This window comes from Podarcis bocagei, assembly GCF_964188305.1.
Source record: "Podarcis bocagei genome assembly, chromosome: 16".
Lineage (NCBI taxonomy): Eukaryota > Metazoa > Chordata > Lepidosauria > Squamata > Lacertidae > Podarcis > Podarcis bocagei.
The window spans coordinates 4692207-4709133 of record NC_138142.1 but is presented as its reverse complement, the minus strand read 5'-3'; the positions used below and the strand labels follow the sequence as shown (position 1 = coordinate 4709133).

At 47.2% G+C, this 16927-nt stretch overlaps 1 protein-coding gene across 1 annotated transcript in view; it reads left to right on the top strand.

Moving 5' to 3' along the window:
• The first annotated feature begins 5331 nt into the window (after positions 1-5331).
• PITPNM2 (phosphatidylinositol transfer protein membrane associated 2) overlaps positions 5332-16927 on the top strand; it is a 196018-nt gene continuing 184422 nt past the window's right edge. Inside the window, exon 1 of the mRNA XM_081174673.1 lies at positions 5332-5349. The gene's annotated coding sequence lies outside the window, so the exon portion shown is untranslated. The remainder of the gene's footprint in view (positions 5350-16927) is intronic.

Sequence of the window (16927 nt, the reverse complement as noted above, 5' to 3'; positions counted from 1 at the left end):
TGGCGCGGTGGCAGCAGGAGGCCCCATTAGCTAAAGTGGTGCTTCAGGTTAAGAACAGTTTCAGGTTAAGAACGGACTTCTGGAACGAATTAAGTTCTTAACCCGAGGTACCACTGTATACACGAATTGTGGATTTCACTTACCCTAGGGGTGGGGAACCTGGCACCCTCCAGATGTTGTAGAATGCCCAACCCCTGGTATGGCCAGTAGTCAGGGATTATGGTAGTCCAAAAACATCTGGATGTCCATAGGTTCCCTGCACCTGCTGTAAGGTGCCAGAAGACTCTTTGTTTTCATGCAAAAGACTGACATGGCTACTCTTTTGAGGGGGCCCACTGACAAGAGCTCTCTAGACTTGCTGCAGTGAGGAGTAGACTCCCTGAGGCAGGTCTTGCCCCAGGACCCTCCCAAATGTGGAGCTGAAAAGGAGCAAGGAGACTGAGTCAACAGCCACCACCCTGGGGTTCTCCCAGCTACACAGATGTCTGAGAAGAGAAGCCAAGGTTTGGTTGGCCACTGTGAGAAGAGGATGCTGGACTAGACAGGCCACTGGCCAGATCTTATACCTGATACACATGATGGCAATCCTGTTGTGTCTCCATGCACTTAGGGGCATACTTGGGCTGTTCAAATTAAAAATCAGTAAAGGTACAAAAGGCAGAGCTGACGCTAGGAGAGCTGGCGTTTATCACGCCATGATCAATTAGCGCCGTCCTCCAGCTGCTTCTGAAGTCCCGTCTAGTCGACGGAGGTGTTGAGCTACATTTATTGGTTGCTGTTCCATGGAAGCATCAAAATGTTGTTTCCGAAGCATTTATTCCTATGCCAGTGTGTTGAAGATAATACTTTCCACATCAGCTTTTCTGCTGAGGAACTGCATGTCTGTAAAGAAGTCTGGGGCTGCACACACCCCCGTACATTTAAAGCACACTCGCCCCCAACAATATTGGGAACCGTAGTTTACCCCTAACAGAGCTTCAATTTCCAGCTTACCAAACTATGTTTCCCTTAACAAACTATAGTTCCCAGTATTCCTTCTTTTTTGGAGCGCCCTTTAATTGTATGGTGTGTCTGCCGCCTGGGGCATCTCCCAATTAAAAGCATCAGGCTGCGGGGGAGGGGGAGGCCGCTTTCTGAGGCCCTGGAGAGTCTCTGCCAGGCAGGTAGTCTGAACTGGTAGACGGCATTTTATTGCGCTCATCATACAACAAGTGCCCATTGTATGCAAGGCAGTGACTGTGGGGTTGGGTGAATCTCTAAGTTGTGATTTCTCATTTTTCTGTTTTCAGTTCAGTTCCTTACAATTCCAGATCAACTTGTGGATTTTTTTTTAAAGTCATCAGGAAAGCTCATCAAATATACATGTTTGTATGAAGTTTTGCCTAATATACACATTTTTGCTGAACAGTTTCCTCTAACAATGCATTTTTATTGTTTTCACTAATGCAGTACATGCATATGCACACTTTACCCAAGTATCTGCATTTTTTTACACATTACTTGACTGGAGAACTGTGTCATAAAATTAGAAGTTCAGATTTTGAGAGATGGCTGGGTTTCGAGTCACATACTGTTTTGGAAAGTATGAATTAGGTTGCTTTTAAATGTGAACTGAATTGAACCTCCCCCATCCCTGCCTGGGGGTCCTGTCTGTTCCTTCTTTACCCAGCTGTTGCACAGATGTTGAATATCTAAGTGCCCTGGGTGATTTTGGGTGGATAATGAATTCAGCGGAAATTGAACTGGGGGTGGGTTACTGGAGTAAAATATTGATTTGGGGGAATTAATGGTATTAAACTTGCTTTAGAAGTGACTGGGAGTAATAGAAGGGGAATTGAAATGATTTTGAGTTGGATCTATTGGAAATAAATTGGGGGTAAGTGAATTAAAGAGAATCTGAATTGGGGAAGGGGGGTCAAATTGGAGAAATTATCTGAGTGATTTGGATGAGTTTTATCATAGTTAATTTGTAATGTTTCCTTTTTGCAGTAACTCTCCAAAGCTCTCAGCAAACGCCTTAAGCCCACGCTTGTCAAAGAAAAAAGTAGTACCGTATTTTTCGCCCTATAGGATGCACCGTCCCATAAGACGCACCTAGTTTTTTGGGGGGGAAATAAAGGGAAAAAAATTATTTCCCCCCCAGGCGCGGGGCTGGGGCAGCCCGAGCTTCCCCCGACCCCAGCCCCCAAACAGGCAGCTCTCTGCAAGCCGTGGGAGCCCAGCGGTGGCTCCCACTGCTTGAGGAGAGATCCGCGAAGCCTGGACACGCTGAGATCAGCGCGCGCAGGCTTCGGGATGCCAGCAACTCTCCCCAAGCAGCGGGAGCGTACCCGCTACTTGGGGAGAGATCCGCAAAGCCTGGACGCGCTGAGATCAGCGCGCGCAGGCTTCGGGATGCCGGCAACTCTCCCCAAGCAGAGGGAACGTTCCCGCTGCTTGAGGAGAGGTCCGCGAAGCCTGGAGAGCGAGAGGGGTCGGTGCGCACCTACCGCTCTCGCTCTCCAGGCTTCAGCGAAAGCCTGCATTCGCCCCATAAGACGCACCCACATTTCCCCTTCATTTTTGGAGGGGAAAAAGTGCGTCTTATAGGGCGAAAAATACGGTACATCGTCTGCATATAATAAAATCTGCAGGGGTTTGTTTGACAGACTATGGTAGTGAGTGTGTTTCACTGGTAGGCTTCCTGCCAAATAATTTCTGTAAAAATTGAAGAGAGTAGGGGCAAAGACACATCACTGTTTCACTCCACTGAGAAGAGGGACAGAGTGGAATACATGGCCTTTTCTATTCCATTTCACCCGCAATCAAGTGATTGGATGAGAAATCATTTGGGTTGCCTTTTGACACATTTGATGTCATACTCAACATCTATACATATACACCTGTACATATTAGCAAATTTTATGCAGATTTGACACTGCTGCCTGCATGAGCTTAGAGAGTGGAACTAGGACATTCCCCAGCACTTCTGTGGTCTGCTTTTCATGAGGAGAAAATAAGAGCCAGCATCCTCTTCTCACAGAGACCAACCTGATGCTCGCAGGGAACCCACAAGCAGGAGCCAAGGGCAACAGCAGCACCCTCCTACTAGGACCTGGCGAAGGATCAGTATATCATCCAAAACCAGTTTGAAGTCCATTTTGTGATATTGGTTTCATAATTTTGACCTGGCAATATATTGTGAATCATGATGTATGTGTGTGTGTTATGCAAAAATCACAATGTGGGGAAAACCGTGAAGCCAGCCAATGCCTCTACATAGCTCCATCCTTATTTCAAGCACCATGATATATTGGTATATTCTGATGTTTTGCTGGTGATATATCACGATGTTGAATACCAGGTATCACCCAGCCCTACTCCCTACTTGTAATTCCCAAGTGAGGAGGATTGGTAGTGGTGAGCAAGCTCTCTTCAATCTGTTGTTGAATCATAGAATTATAGAATGGAGTTGGAAGGGTCCCCAGGGTCATTAATCCAGCCACCTTCAATGCTGGAGTCTCACCACTACTGATCTTGTCAGCCTGTGATCATAGAATCATAGAATCATAGAGTTGGAAGAGACCACAAGGGCCATCGAGTCCAACCCCCTGCCAAGCAGGAAACACCATCAGAGCACTCCTGACATATGGTTGTCAAGCCTCTGCTTAAAGACCTCCAAAGTAGGAGACTCCACCACACTCCTTGATAAACTGAGGAACCTCATGGTACTCCAGAACACCATTTGAAAGCCTCTAGACTGCCACCAAGTCTTGAGTAAAGGCTACTTCAGACAACTTATTTATTCAGCAATCATTCTGATTTGCTTGTACAGAGCTTACACGGTGGTTAGACTATGTTTAACTTTTACTGAGCATTAATTTTGTTTTGTTTATGGGGAGGTTATGTAACAATGAGAATCTCTTCTGATTTGCTTGCAATGTGTTTACACATCCTGTTAATCATTAATTCACCCTACAATTTTAAGTGCATTTATTAAAAAGTGAATTTGTTACACTAGGGCAACAGGGTACTTTAATCGACTTTTAAAAAAAATCATTGATTTTCCACTTGCAAATGAATTAGATATCTTAAAAAAGGAAAGAGAAAGAATAATATCAACATTAACAACAAATTGGAGTACAGAGCCATCACAAAAAGAGGTGAAAATATAACCTGAAACCACCCCGTTGTGGTTCATTGCATGTATGGTAGTCAGATGAAAGCGTCATTCCGCAGTGTTCCAACTGGCGGTTGGAAGCCATGCTCAATAGTTTGTGCATATTCAGTACAGGACATCATTTTGCATTAAGAATTGTGTTTTTCTTCCCAGAGTGGTGCTCCTACATCTCATGACTGCCACTCTTGGTTCCTCTACTCCTCAATTCACTTTGCATTTAAAAGTGAACCTACCTAATTCATATTTTCCGAATCAGTGTGTGAACTGAAACTGCCATCTTTCAAAATTCACAATCTTGTGAATTTTACAACAGAGTGCTCCGGTCAAGTTATGTATTCATAACTATAAAATAAAAAACCCAACCTATAATGAAGTGTGCATATAGATGCACATATTAGTGAATATGGCATGCAAAACGTGTTATATTAGGGGAAAATCACTTTGCAAAAATGTGCATGTAAACTAAAACGGCATACAAAATTGGTGTTTTAGGAGAAATTCACCCTAAAATGCTAATAAATGTTTTGAGGACTTAAAAAATAATAATACTGCAAACTGATATGGAAACATAGAAAACTGAATTTAAGATTGAGAAGCTGAGAGAAACCCAAACTGCCAGCTTCATCTATACCTGACTTCAATCCATTAACCCACTTCATTAGAATCTCTACTTCATTTCAAAATGGTAGAATTGGAGGTTGGCAGGAGACTTGGTCTAAGCCCGGCCTGGTTGAATGTTCTTAGCTGAATGTTCTTTCAGACTGGCTCTGAATAAACAAAGCAACGTTGTGTAAGCGTAATGGAACAGAAGTGCATCACTTCAGCGCAGGAATTTTTAGTATACAGTTGAAAATATTAAAACCTTTTCTGCAAGCTGTTGGTGAATCTAAAGAGCCAACGGAGATCTCTACAAATGTGAAGTGTCACCGGGCACAATCCACTGAGAACTTGAAGAGGAGCCGCTGTGAAGTGGCCGAGCACATGCTCTGCATGCAGAATCCCTGGCGCCTTCAGCTAGAACAGGGGAATTAATACCTTTGTCTGAAACCCTGGAGAGCTGTTTTGACGCTTGGTGTGGGGATGACTGAACTGGAGAGATCATTCATCTGATCTCGCATTGGGGAGCTTCCTGTGTTGCCTGGGTGCACGACCGCGAAAGGAATGGAAGCACATAGCTGATTTCAGGAGAGGTAGGAAAGTGTTATTTTTATGGTTTGTGACAAAGGATCTGTAAACTGCTCTGGCTGTTAATATGCAACCGGGGGCAGTTCAAGCTTTTGCTTTTAGCACTTATAGTGCTAGAAAAACTTGAGATCTGGGTATCTAAGGGGCTGCCTCGCCCACTGTATCCCTGCCTGGCAACTGCGCTCCTCAGGTGGGGCATGGATGAGAGTACCGTGTGCTCCAGGGATGAGCTTAGCCTATATTGAGAGTTCCTTCTCCAGCTTTCTGGAATCAGTTACCAGCCGAAATGAGACCAGTACCTAGTGTGGTGATGTTTAGGCACCCACTGAAGACATTGTTTAACTTAGGAAGGCTTTCCTTGCAGTGTAACCCAGTCATTTGTGGGTTACATCTATTTTATATCTGATGAAATTCCTTTGTTGTTTTTAGAATTTGTATGGATGCCTTTTTGGTTTCGAGCATTTGTGGAACTGATATTATTGTTCTTAGAGTTTCTGTTTGTGTGTTTTATTCCGTTTTTATTGTGTGCATTGCTTTGGTGGCTTTATGTTGTGAAGCAGACTATAAATTTTTATACTGTTAATAATAATTAATAATAATAACAACTGCCACAACTTGAGAAGGAAAGGAGGACAGGCAATAAAAAGTGAGAAAACCACTGACAGTGGTTTATTGGCCAATGTGTTTCCAAGACTTCCAACTTTTATTTAGTGGCAAGGAATACAATCTCCAATGCTATCTCAACCTTTAAAATAAGTATGGGATCAGCATGGGGTGCCCTTGGTCAGTAGGACCCACCCCTCATGCCTCTACTAGCCCACCACTATATTATTATTTTTCTGATGTTCAAATCAGTGGCTGCTTCTGGAGAGTTCAGTTTTAGTTTCTCACAATACCCCCTGACATAGTGTTACACAGGGACGCGGGTGGTGCTGTGGTCTAAACCACTAAGCCTCATGGGCTTGCATATCAGAAGGTTAACTGTTCAAATATTCATGATGGGATGAGCTCCCATTACTCTGTCCCAGCTTCTGCCAACCTAGCAGTTCAAAAGCATGCCAGTGCAAGCAGATAAATAGGTACCGCTGTGGCAGGAGGAAGGTAAACAGCGTTTCCATGTGCTCTGGCTTCCGTCATGGTGTTCTGTTGCTCCAGAAGCAGTTTAGCCACATGACCTGGAAAGCTGTCTGCAGACAAACACCGGCTCCCTCAGCCTGAAGTGAGATGAGCGCCGCAACCCCATAGTCACCTTTGACTGGACATAACTGTCCAGGGGTCCTTTACCTTTTACCTTTACACCAGGGCATTGCATGAAATTTAAAATGGAGGCTTCACCAGATGCTAATCAGAGGGCAGTTGGTAAAGACCATTGCTTCAATGGGGGCATTTTTCCCATGGTGCTCTCAACTCTTAAGTTGGCTTTGCGTTGAAATAATCTATAAACCAACGAAGGAGGAAGGGCCAGAGAAGATTCTTTTCGCCTTTTAAAATTTATGCTGAAATTTGATTGATTTCCCATCACTCACTCACGTAAAACAAGGCCCTATTTACCCCTTACATGCCCTTCCTTCAAGTCACCTCCTACCTACACATGACGCACACATCATGCTTAACGTAGATTACTTTGGAGCAAGTTGCCATTGATCAATCATCACAATTTATAACACTCCCACTCTACCGCCATGCCTCTCTGGGTTGGAAAGTCCCATTCAAGGTAGGGCAGATTATTTCTCCTGCAGCGCAATTGTAGGTAACCTGTAGTCCTTCAAACGCTCTTGGGCTCCAGCTTCCATTCGACACAGCCAACGGGGCCAGTGGTGAGGAGTAATGGGCACTGTAGCCCACCACTAACTGGGGGGCCAAATGTTCCATATCCCCCGCTGTACCACATTTAAAACCCAGCCTTGCAAGTGAGTCCATAAACAGTGCTGACCTAGGAAGGGGCAAGAAAAAGAGCCCATTCTCTCCTAGTTTACCAAAGCACACACGGCTGGTTTCCTTTAGCTCGCCACAGGCGATTGGGAGGGCGGTTATTTACATGTCTGCTTTAACGGCACAGTTAGTCAGCACTAATTTGTTAAATCCCTGCCAGGACTTGGTTCTTTTGGAGTAAAAAGTAATGTGGGGGGAGGGGGAAACACATTAAAGCACTTTCCCCCCCAGAGAAGCAGGAGGCAGAACATGTTGGGAAACAGGTGGAGTTTATCACAAATGAGATAAAATTGGCACATTAATGCAGAAATAATCAGAGGTGCAAATAAAAGGTCTTAAACAGGGGAGCAGACTGGGGAGGAGGACTGTTTGCTGAGATTGGGACTTTCACTGCAGCGCTTGATTATGCAATTTCTGTAGAACATAGAAGTTTGCTAGCTCTTTACTTGTTGAGTTCAGAATATATAATTCCTATTGCAGAAGAGCAAAGAAAACGGGTTAGCCCTCAAAAATTTCCAAAACCAATGAACTTTTCTGGACAACTTAAGTCTTATTGACGAGGCATGATGTGAAAGAAGATGTCAGTGGTGTCCCTTGTGTCTAAACCAATTTTGTGTGGCCTTCTGTGCCACCCAGTATGTTCCTTTCTTGAGAAGGGAAGATAGAACCTTGCTGGTGTCCAACTCTCATCAGCCCCAGTCAGCATGGCCAGTAGTCAGGAATGATGAGAATTGTAATCCCAACAACAACTGTGGCCTGTGATTAGCTTGACTTCATATTGATCAGCTAGTTACTACTGCTTTTGAATATAAAAACCCTCAAACTCTTAACTTCTAGTATATATTTTGGAAAGCTGTTGTCCTCTACGCATTTGGACACATCTTCAGATATTGAAACCCAATTTTTGCATTTGGGTTGTTGAGATCAAGGAGCAGGTTTTCATCTGTGTTTGGATAAAATTGGGCACCATTTTGAATCAAGATGGTGTACGGAACCTTTCCAAACTTCACTGAATTTTTTTTTTTGGGGGGGGGGCATTTCTTATAATTCATGATCAACAGCAGGCACTTTCCTACTAGTACTTGATACATGCATTTATCCGTCTGCAGTCCTGGAGTTCTCAAATAAAATGTTAATCAGTTTATTACTAAATTCTCCCAGCTACAGCCCTTCTCCAGACAAAACCTCTTTGTTTCTTTCTTCTCAAATTATGCATCATATTGTTCAGTTCCCTCAGTGAAGTGTTATCAATATTTCCCCCCCTCTCTGGACTCCATCTGTGCTATCTGAGTGGCTTTGCTAACAGGAAAACACCCTTGCACTGACTTTCACTTGCAAAATATGACGCTCATGGGTGGGGCGGGGGGGGGGCGCAAGAACTCTCTTTTCCTGGTCTGTGTCCAAAGTCAGTTCTTGTTATTTAGACCCTGTAGTATTGAATCACTCTTTCACTTTCAAAACAGTCTGAAACCTTTAGCCAAATGTATCAGACATGCATTGAACATAGTATTTGGACTTAGGCAAGCAAGCCAGACTCTTTCTGCCTCTGCTACCCCTCCTCATGTCACAACACCAGTCATTGGAAGCTAGAATGGATAATACTAGCGTATCTTGCCTTTTTCAGAAAAACCACACAGGCATCATGCATTCGCAATGTTTCAAACATTCTCTAAACAGCAATATACATGCTAGATACTGTCGTCAATAAATATCCAATTTTTCAAACAGAAATCAGCATTCAGTCCTTCCTCGTGAATTGTTTACATTTGTGGTTTTAAAAAATCTTTCAGTTTGCACGTTTACTCAGAACTCATTTAAAATAAAAGCATTAAAATCCAATAAATAGCAAGCAGGCATAGGTAAAAAAAAAAGGACCAAAGGGCATGGTCTTTCCATGTATGTTTTCTTTAAACTTGGTTCTTTGTTCATATATATATATATATATATATATATATATATATATATATATATATATATGAGAATAACCACTCAGAATTTGCACCACTGGTCTGAAATAACTGCAATGTGCCTGTGTGGATGAGCTTTGTACACCCCCCCCCTTAGAACAGGTGGTTCATCAATCTGCTGTAAACATAACTCCATGTTTTTAAATTTCTGATTTCCTTTTTTATTTTTTTAACTTTTTTATTTTTTTAACTTTTTATTTTTTAACCTTTTTATTTTAACCTTTTATTTTTTAACCTTTTAAACCTTTTTTAACACTGATTGGGAGCCGCCCAGAGTGGCTGGGGAAACTCAGCCAGATGGGCGGGGTATAAATAATAAATTATTATTATTATTATTATTATTATTATTATTATTATTATTATTATTATTATTATTATTCCTTCTCGTAGTTGTTGTTTTTTTAAGATGAACTTCATATACTTATGCCTGTCAATTCACTGGGCTCTTTGTTTGCCAGGGGACTATCCAAAGATTTAGTTTTTGAAATTGCAGGAGAGTTTTTATCATGTGCTAGGCTAAGAGTGCAAATCCTCTACTCAGTAGTAAACCCCACTGAGTTCAGTGGGACTTGCTCCTCTGTATATGCCTATAGGATTGAGGCTAAGGGCTCAAATTTTCCATAGTATAATTGGGAGTCCTCGCAGTATCAATCTACACCAGCTGTAAAAATGTTTTATTGTCAGCGAAACAGCTGGGAAAACCAGAGACGCACGCAGTCACTCCTCCTGTGTTTATGGCCTCAATGTCGATTTGTTTCTGAAATATGTCATATGAGATGAAGCCTTATTTACCTAGGGATCCATTAGCCACGCCATCCCCTGGACCTCGGAGGGAACAAAAGTACCAGGAAAGCAAAATCTTCTTTGGAGAAAAAGAGTTTATTGAGATCTGAGCACAGAGTCAAGGTCTGTACTCAGAGACAGCCTGCTGGATAATTCCTAAAATATACTGGCTGTAAAGCAAGACATTTCAGCAGACTTTCTTATACCCGCAGACTTGCTTGCTAAACACATTTTTATTGCTTGCTAAACATTCCTGTCTTTCTGCTAAGCCAAGCACTCCCTCCCACCTCCTTGTACACGTGTCTTCTTCTGCTAGCTAAGCTTTCCCTTCGTATCTCTTCCTATTCTTGCATTACTTAAAAGCAGAAGTAAAGCAGGAAACATCTTGCTAGTGGTTTTTCGGTTAACAGCAGTTTCTGGCTGGGCAGGAAGCGACCTTCTGACCTGTAGCTAGCATCAGCAGTTTCAAGTAGCTGGTTTAGGCTTTTGCAAGCAACTGCAATTTTTGGGCTGTTTTGACCCTCCTAGCAAAGTGCAGGAATTTATTATGTGTAGATAATATATGAGAGCAACACAATAAAATATTGAGAGAAATCTTTCCCATCTCCCTTTACTCCGTCCTCTTCTTTTGAACAATCTATTACTTAGATTCGTTCTGGGGTAGGGGTCTATATTCTCTCATTACAGCAATCACGCGAGGTCCCATCATGCGAGACATCATCTTTCCCATCATATGTTGCAGGCATTGCATTAAGCAGGGTATACAGAAGCAGAAAAGCAATAGAAGCATTATTGGGCCTATTCTTCCCACAAATACGATACCGTTCATGCCAACAGAAATACGAGAGCATCCATATGACAAGGGCGGTACATATCACTCCTACCCACCAAACCCAATATCTCCATGGTTCCTCCCACCAATATTCAGGGGGTGTGCTCATTGTTGAAGAGCCCACTGATATTTGTGCCCGACTACCTGTTGAGCCTCAAGGATGAGAGCCCACCGGTGAGCTGATGCTCCCACTATGTGGGTCAATTTTTCTACTAACCCTGTTGGGTGGATTGAACTCTCGTGCTGCCTCCCTAGTGACCAGAGCATATGGAAGCTGAAATCCTGGGGTGGCAATTCTTACTGGCACTTGTTTAGTAATTTCAATGCACACCTGGCTAAGGCTCCCACCCCTGCAATACTTGCATTAAGATAGGTTCCGTCCCATCTATGACCTGGGTTAAGAGTAGGACCTGGTCTATCAAATGAGGTTGGTACAGTGCTCTACCTTCCAGATAACAGTTGACTACCCTCCCACAACAGCAAGAGCGGTCCAGAACTAGATAGATTTCGATCGTCTTTGCAGCTTCCCGTAAGAGCACTGTCCACGCGTGCTGGTCAGTGGTGTGGGAGAGGAGCCACAACGGGGTAGTGGGGTGTCTCAATACGGTAATCTCATCAAACCCCAGTTTCCAATAGCCAAAGAGCACGCCATCTCTTACCACCGGCAAGACGAACCAGTCGTAGCAGAGGCCAGCAGGCCAATAGGGTTGGTATGGTTCGGTAGGGTCAGGGCAATAAGACATAGAGCAAGTCAATAAAGAAAATAAGAGAGAAAAGAGAAAGTCTTTGTAACTGTCCTTGTGATGATTAGTCGCAGGATCGCGTTGCCCGTGGCCTAACGCTTTTTCCTGGTAGCGTCAGACACAAGGTGATGATCAACTTCAGAGGGTCAGCAGGATTTCTCTTGCAAGTCCAGACACCCTTCTTCAGATGCGTGTGATGTACCCAGGGGATCACCTCGACTACTTTCGCTGCAGTTGGGGATGAAGGGGTCGCCAGACGCTGTCACTCAGAGGAACTGGTGAACCGGCTCAGCGAGACTGCCGCGGGACTGCAGGTGTACGCTCGAGGGAATACCTGGAAAGGAAGCAAACACACACAACAAACACAGGGATTGCACTTGTTCTTGGGTGATGTGATCTCCCATCTGCCCCAAACTGGCGGGGATGCCTCGGACGAAAGGGGTTGGCCTGCCATATAGAAGTTCAAAGGGTGATAGTTCTCAGTCTCTTGGTTGGCGCACAGGGCACATTTTGGGATATAGCAGCAGTTAGTTGAGGTAGAATATTCTCCCAAGGTGTGCTTTAGCAGCTGGGCCTCCCAAATGGGTGGACTCGTGGTAATTCTTTACAATTGTGCTGGCCAGATGTTGGGGCACAAAAACACGGCTGTCTGGTCCTTCCTGGAGCGTTGCTCCTTCTTGGCTGGTCCACTGCTGTTCATCAAGGGTGTAACGTGGTTCCACATCGTCTGGAGTGAGTTCTGGTACCAATATCAAAAGTTCTGGTGGTGCCTCTAAATTGGTTGGAGAACAAATGTCTACGTTGGGGGCGCTGCCTGCGGGCGCCCCTCCCATCCAATTCTTCACCGTGCGTAGAGATATCAGCAAGGCGGTCGTCACTGGAGGGGATCTTCAGGATGCTGAGACACAGTCCAATCTGAAGCAGCTTTCCCCACTTGAATGTGGTGGACCCAAGGGGTGGTGCCAGCTGTGGGTGTGGAGAGCAGATGGGCCCTTCCAACACAGTGGCAGTGGTGCCTGGGACCAGTCTTATCCACACCTCGTCACCTGGCTCAAACTGGTCACGCAAGGAGTTCGGGCCTGGGTTGAGAGAGAAAATCTCGAGAGAGAGACTGTACATAATTGTTCAATTCCACATCTTGAGCAGGGATAGGTGAAAGCATGCACACATAAGGAACCGGTCTTCCAAACATCACTTCAAAAGGATGACAAGTGAATACGTTTCAATGGGAGGCTACAAACTCTAAGCAAAGCCAAGGGCAACATGAACACCCAATTAGACCCTGTTTCTTGGGTCAATGGTTTTTCAAAGTCCTGTTCATCCTTTCCTATTTTCCAGAACTTTGGGGCCTATATGCAGTACCCACCATCTTCCTTCTTCACTGGCAACAGTGGGGTGTTTCACTGTGATTGGCATTGTTTCAAGATTCCATGTTGAAGCAATCGCTTCAAATGCACCCACACTCTTTCAGCTGCCTGTCGTGGGATGGGGTATTGGTTTTTTATCTTCCGCCGATAGTCCAGGGTCAACATCATGAAGCAGGCTAACAGGGAGGATTCCCTCCTCTTCTTTTACCATCATCAAGCATCAATGGTCTCTCAGGGGTATTTCTAAAGAAAACTCTCCTGCTGGTCCAGTTGTCATCATTACCGTATTTTTCGCCCTATAGGACGCACCGGCCCATAGGACGCACCAAGTTTTTTGGGGGGGAAATCAAGGAAAAAAAATTTATTTCCCCCCCAGGTTTGCGCAGCCATCCCCAAGCTAGAAGAGAGAGACAGAGCGCTCCATCTCCCTCTTCTGCCTTCAGGGACAGCATCTCTAGCCTCCGTGGGGCAGCGGCTTGCCCCGCTGTCCCCCGAGCTTGTGGGGCTGGCGGGGGGAGAAGCAAGCTTGCTCCCCCCCCAGCCTTCAGAGCAGGTCAGGGAATAGCGGGGTGGCGGCGCTGCGCCTCCCTGCTATCCCCCGAGCTTATGGGCTGCAGGCTGCTGCCTGCAAGCCTTGCGACCCCGCAGGAACTCTTGCCGGGATCGGGGGTGGTGGCACGGAGCTGCAGGAAGCCCTGGAGCACAGGCAGCTCCGCGCCACCCTCCAGAGCCCTGCGCAGCTTCGCGCCGGATCGGGAGGGTGGCGCGGAGCTGCAAGAAGCCCTGGAGCACAGGCAGCTCCGCGCCACCCTCCAGAGCCCTGCGCAGCTTCGCGCCGGATCGGGAGGGTGGCGCGGAGCTGCAAGAAGCCCTGGAGCACAGGCACGCTCCGCGCCACCCTCCGGAGCTCCGCGCAGCTTCGCGCCGGGATCGGGAGGGTGGCGCGGAGCTGCAAGAAGCCCTGGAGCGCAGGCAGCTCCGCGCCGCCCTCCGGAGCCCCGCGCAGCTTCGCGCCGGGATCGGGAGGGTGGCGCGGAGCTGCAAGAAGCCCTGGAGCGCAGGCAGCTCCGCGCCGCCCTCCGGAGCCCCGCGCAGCTTCGCGCCGGGATCGGGAGGGTGGCGTGGAGCTGCAAGAAGCCCTGGAGCGCAGGCAGCTCCGCGCCACCCTCCAGAGCCCTGCGCAGCTTCGCGCCGGGATCGGGAGGGTGGCGCGGAGGTGCCTGTGCTCCAGGGCTTCTTGCAGCTCCGCACCACCCTCCAGAGCCCTGCGCAGCTTCGCGCCGGGATCGGGAGGGTGGCGCGGAGCTGCAAGAAGCCCTGGAGCGCAGGCAGCTCCGCGCCGCCCTCCGGAGCCCCACGCAGCTTCGCGCCGGGATCGGGAGGGTGGCGTGGAGCTGCAAGAAGCCCTGGAGCGCAGGCAGCTCCGCGCCACCCTCCAGAGCCCTGCGCAGCTTCGCGCCGGGATCGGGAGGGTGGCGCGGAGGTGCCTGTGCTCCAGGGCTTCTTGCAGCTCCGCACCACCCTCCAGAGCCCTGCGCAGCTTCGCGCCGGGATCGGGAGGGTGGCGCGGAGCTGCAAGAAGCCCTGGAGCGCAGGCAGCTCCGCGCCGCCCTCCGGAGCCCCACGCAGCTTCGCGCCGGGATCGGGAGGGTGGCGTGGAGCTGCAAGAAGCCCTGGAGCGCAGGCAGCTCCGCGCCACCCTCCAGAGCCCTGCGCAGCTTCGCGCCGGGATCGGGAGGGTGGCGCGGAGGTGCCTGTGCTCCAGGGCTTCTTGCAGCTCCGCGCCACCCTCCAGAGCCCTGCGCAGCTTCGCGCCGGGATCGGGAGGGTGGCGCGGAGCTGCAAGAAGCCCTGGAGCGCAGGCAGCTCCGCGCCGCCCTCCGGAGCCCCGCGCAGCTTCGCGCCGGGATCGGGAGGGTGGCGCGGAGCTGCAAGAAGCCCTGGAGCGCAGGCAGCTCCGCGCCACCCTCCGGAGCTCCGCGCAGCTTCGCGCCGGGATCGGGAGGGTGGCGCGGAGCTGCAAGAAGCCCGGGAAAGCCTGCATTCGCCCCATAGGACGCACACACATTTCCCCTTCATTTTTGGAGGGGAAAAAGTGCGTCCTATAGGGCGAAAAATACGGTACTTCCCCCTTGGTTGGAAGGAAATCTGGGCTTGTAATTTTGTTAACAAGTCTCGGCCCAATAAGGAATGGGACACTCTGGTATATACAAAAATTTGTCTAGGCAGCAGGTAACAGACTGCAAAAACGGGGCCTTTTGTGATTTACCTGTGGCTCCAATTATATTAACCACTTGGTTTGTGGGTTTTGTTACAGGCACAGGTAAGACTGAGTGGGCAGCTCCCTTGTTCACCTTCTCCTACCTGTAATAAGGTAGCTGGGTTAAGGGCTGTGGTAACCTGAAACTTCAGGCGTGAATGTAATAACAGCATCTGGCACTTCCTCTTGGAGTCACACAGCTAGTGTCCTGTCCAAACGTGAATTTATCTGCCTTTGTGAGTAGGGTGGCCACTGCCACAATCGCTCTCATACAGGGGGGGGGGGCAACCTCTGTTCTGTTGGGGTTAGCTTCTCTGACAAGTATTCGACGGGTTGCTGCCAATTTTTCAGTTTCTGGCATGAGACTCCCTTGGCTACCCCCCCTGGTCTTCATCTGTGAACAGGGTAAAAGGCTTCTCGGGGTTTGGATGCCAAGCACTGGGGCTTGTTGTAATGTCACTTTGAGATCCTGAAAAGCCTGCTGCTGTTCCCTGCCCCATATAAAAGGATCCTTCTCTATTTCCCTAGCTGACTCATGCAGTGGCCAAGCAATGCTTCTGTAGTTAATAGTGAGTCCAGGGGATATTGTTCATCATCATAAGTGGGATTATAGGTTTTAAAAAAAATCCCTTCAAACAATTTTACAATCTTTGCTGGATTCTCCTCAAAAGAGGGGTTCTGATTTCTTCAATTACAAACATCTGCACTTGAAAAGGGTATATGCTGTCTGTGGTGCTTTCGTTTGTCCAGCTGGGACAGGGGCTGGTGGATCATAAACCCTCTGAAGGGGCATTTCTCCAGTTGCCTGATCCTTCCTGGTTTTCTCATACTATCTGTGAGACATAACTCTCTTCGCCGCCTGTCCCCACTTACGTTGCCATCTCTTCCTCTTTTCAGGGGTGCAGCATTCTGCTGCCTCAACTAACAAGGGGCTTATATCCAACTTCTTCCTCAAATGGCTTTGCAAAACTCCTTTAGTCTCTTTTTCTGTCTTTCTGTCCACATTTTCTTTCCTTGATTCATATCATCTAGTGTCTTCCTAAATTCTTCCTCTTCTTCCGTCTCACTATCCTCCTTCGCAGGTCCTCCTCCCCCTACACCAGCACTTCCCTGTGCTTCTTGATCCTGGCCTGGGGGGGGGTTGTTGGGGGGGCTGTTGGTGGAGTGTAAGGTGGTGGCTTAATCACTCCCCCTCCTCATCTTCTGGGTCTTCTAACACCAGAGGCTTCACTGTACAAATCCTGTTCTGTGTGTTGCTGTCACAGCAAGACTTTAGCCATGGTAGATTCTTTTTTTTACATTGGTCTTCCATGTAGAAATATAGGGGGTCTGGTCTGGGTGGGCATTTAATATATTTTGCCACAGGGGGTTGATTTGCCACAGGGGGTTGATTAATTGCAAATCAAAGCCACGCAGTTCCCTGGGTTGGCAAGTCCACCTCACATAAAGTTTTGAGTCTCTGTTTTTCAATTTGAATCATCACTCTTCGTGGCTGTTTTCCAGTTATTTAAAAAGCATTCCAGAGGAATACATTGGCTTGCTCCAGACCCTATTTTTTTTCAGATACTCCCCTCCTAACTGGGTTTTCAAAATTCTCTCACTCCACATGCTACAGTTTGTCAGAAAATGCACAACCCTACAATCGCTCGGCCAAGGGGACACTAAGCCTTAGCCCTCATTCAACAATTCATCCACTGGA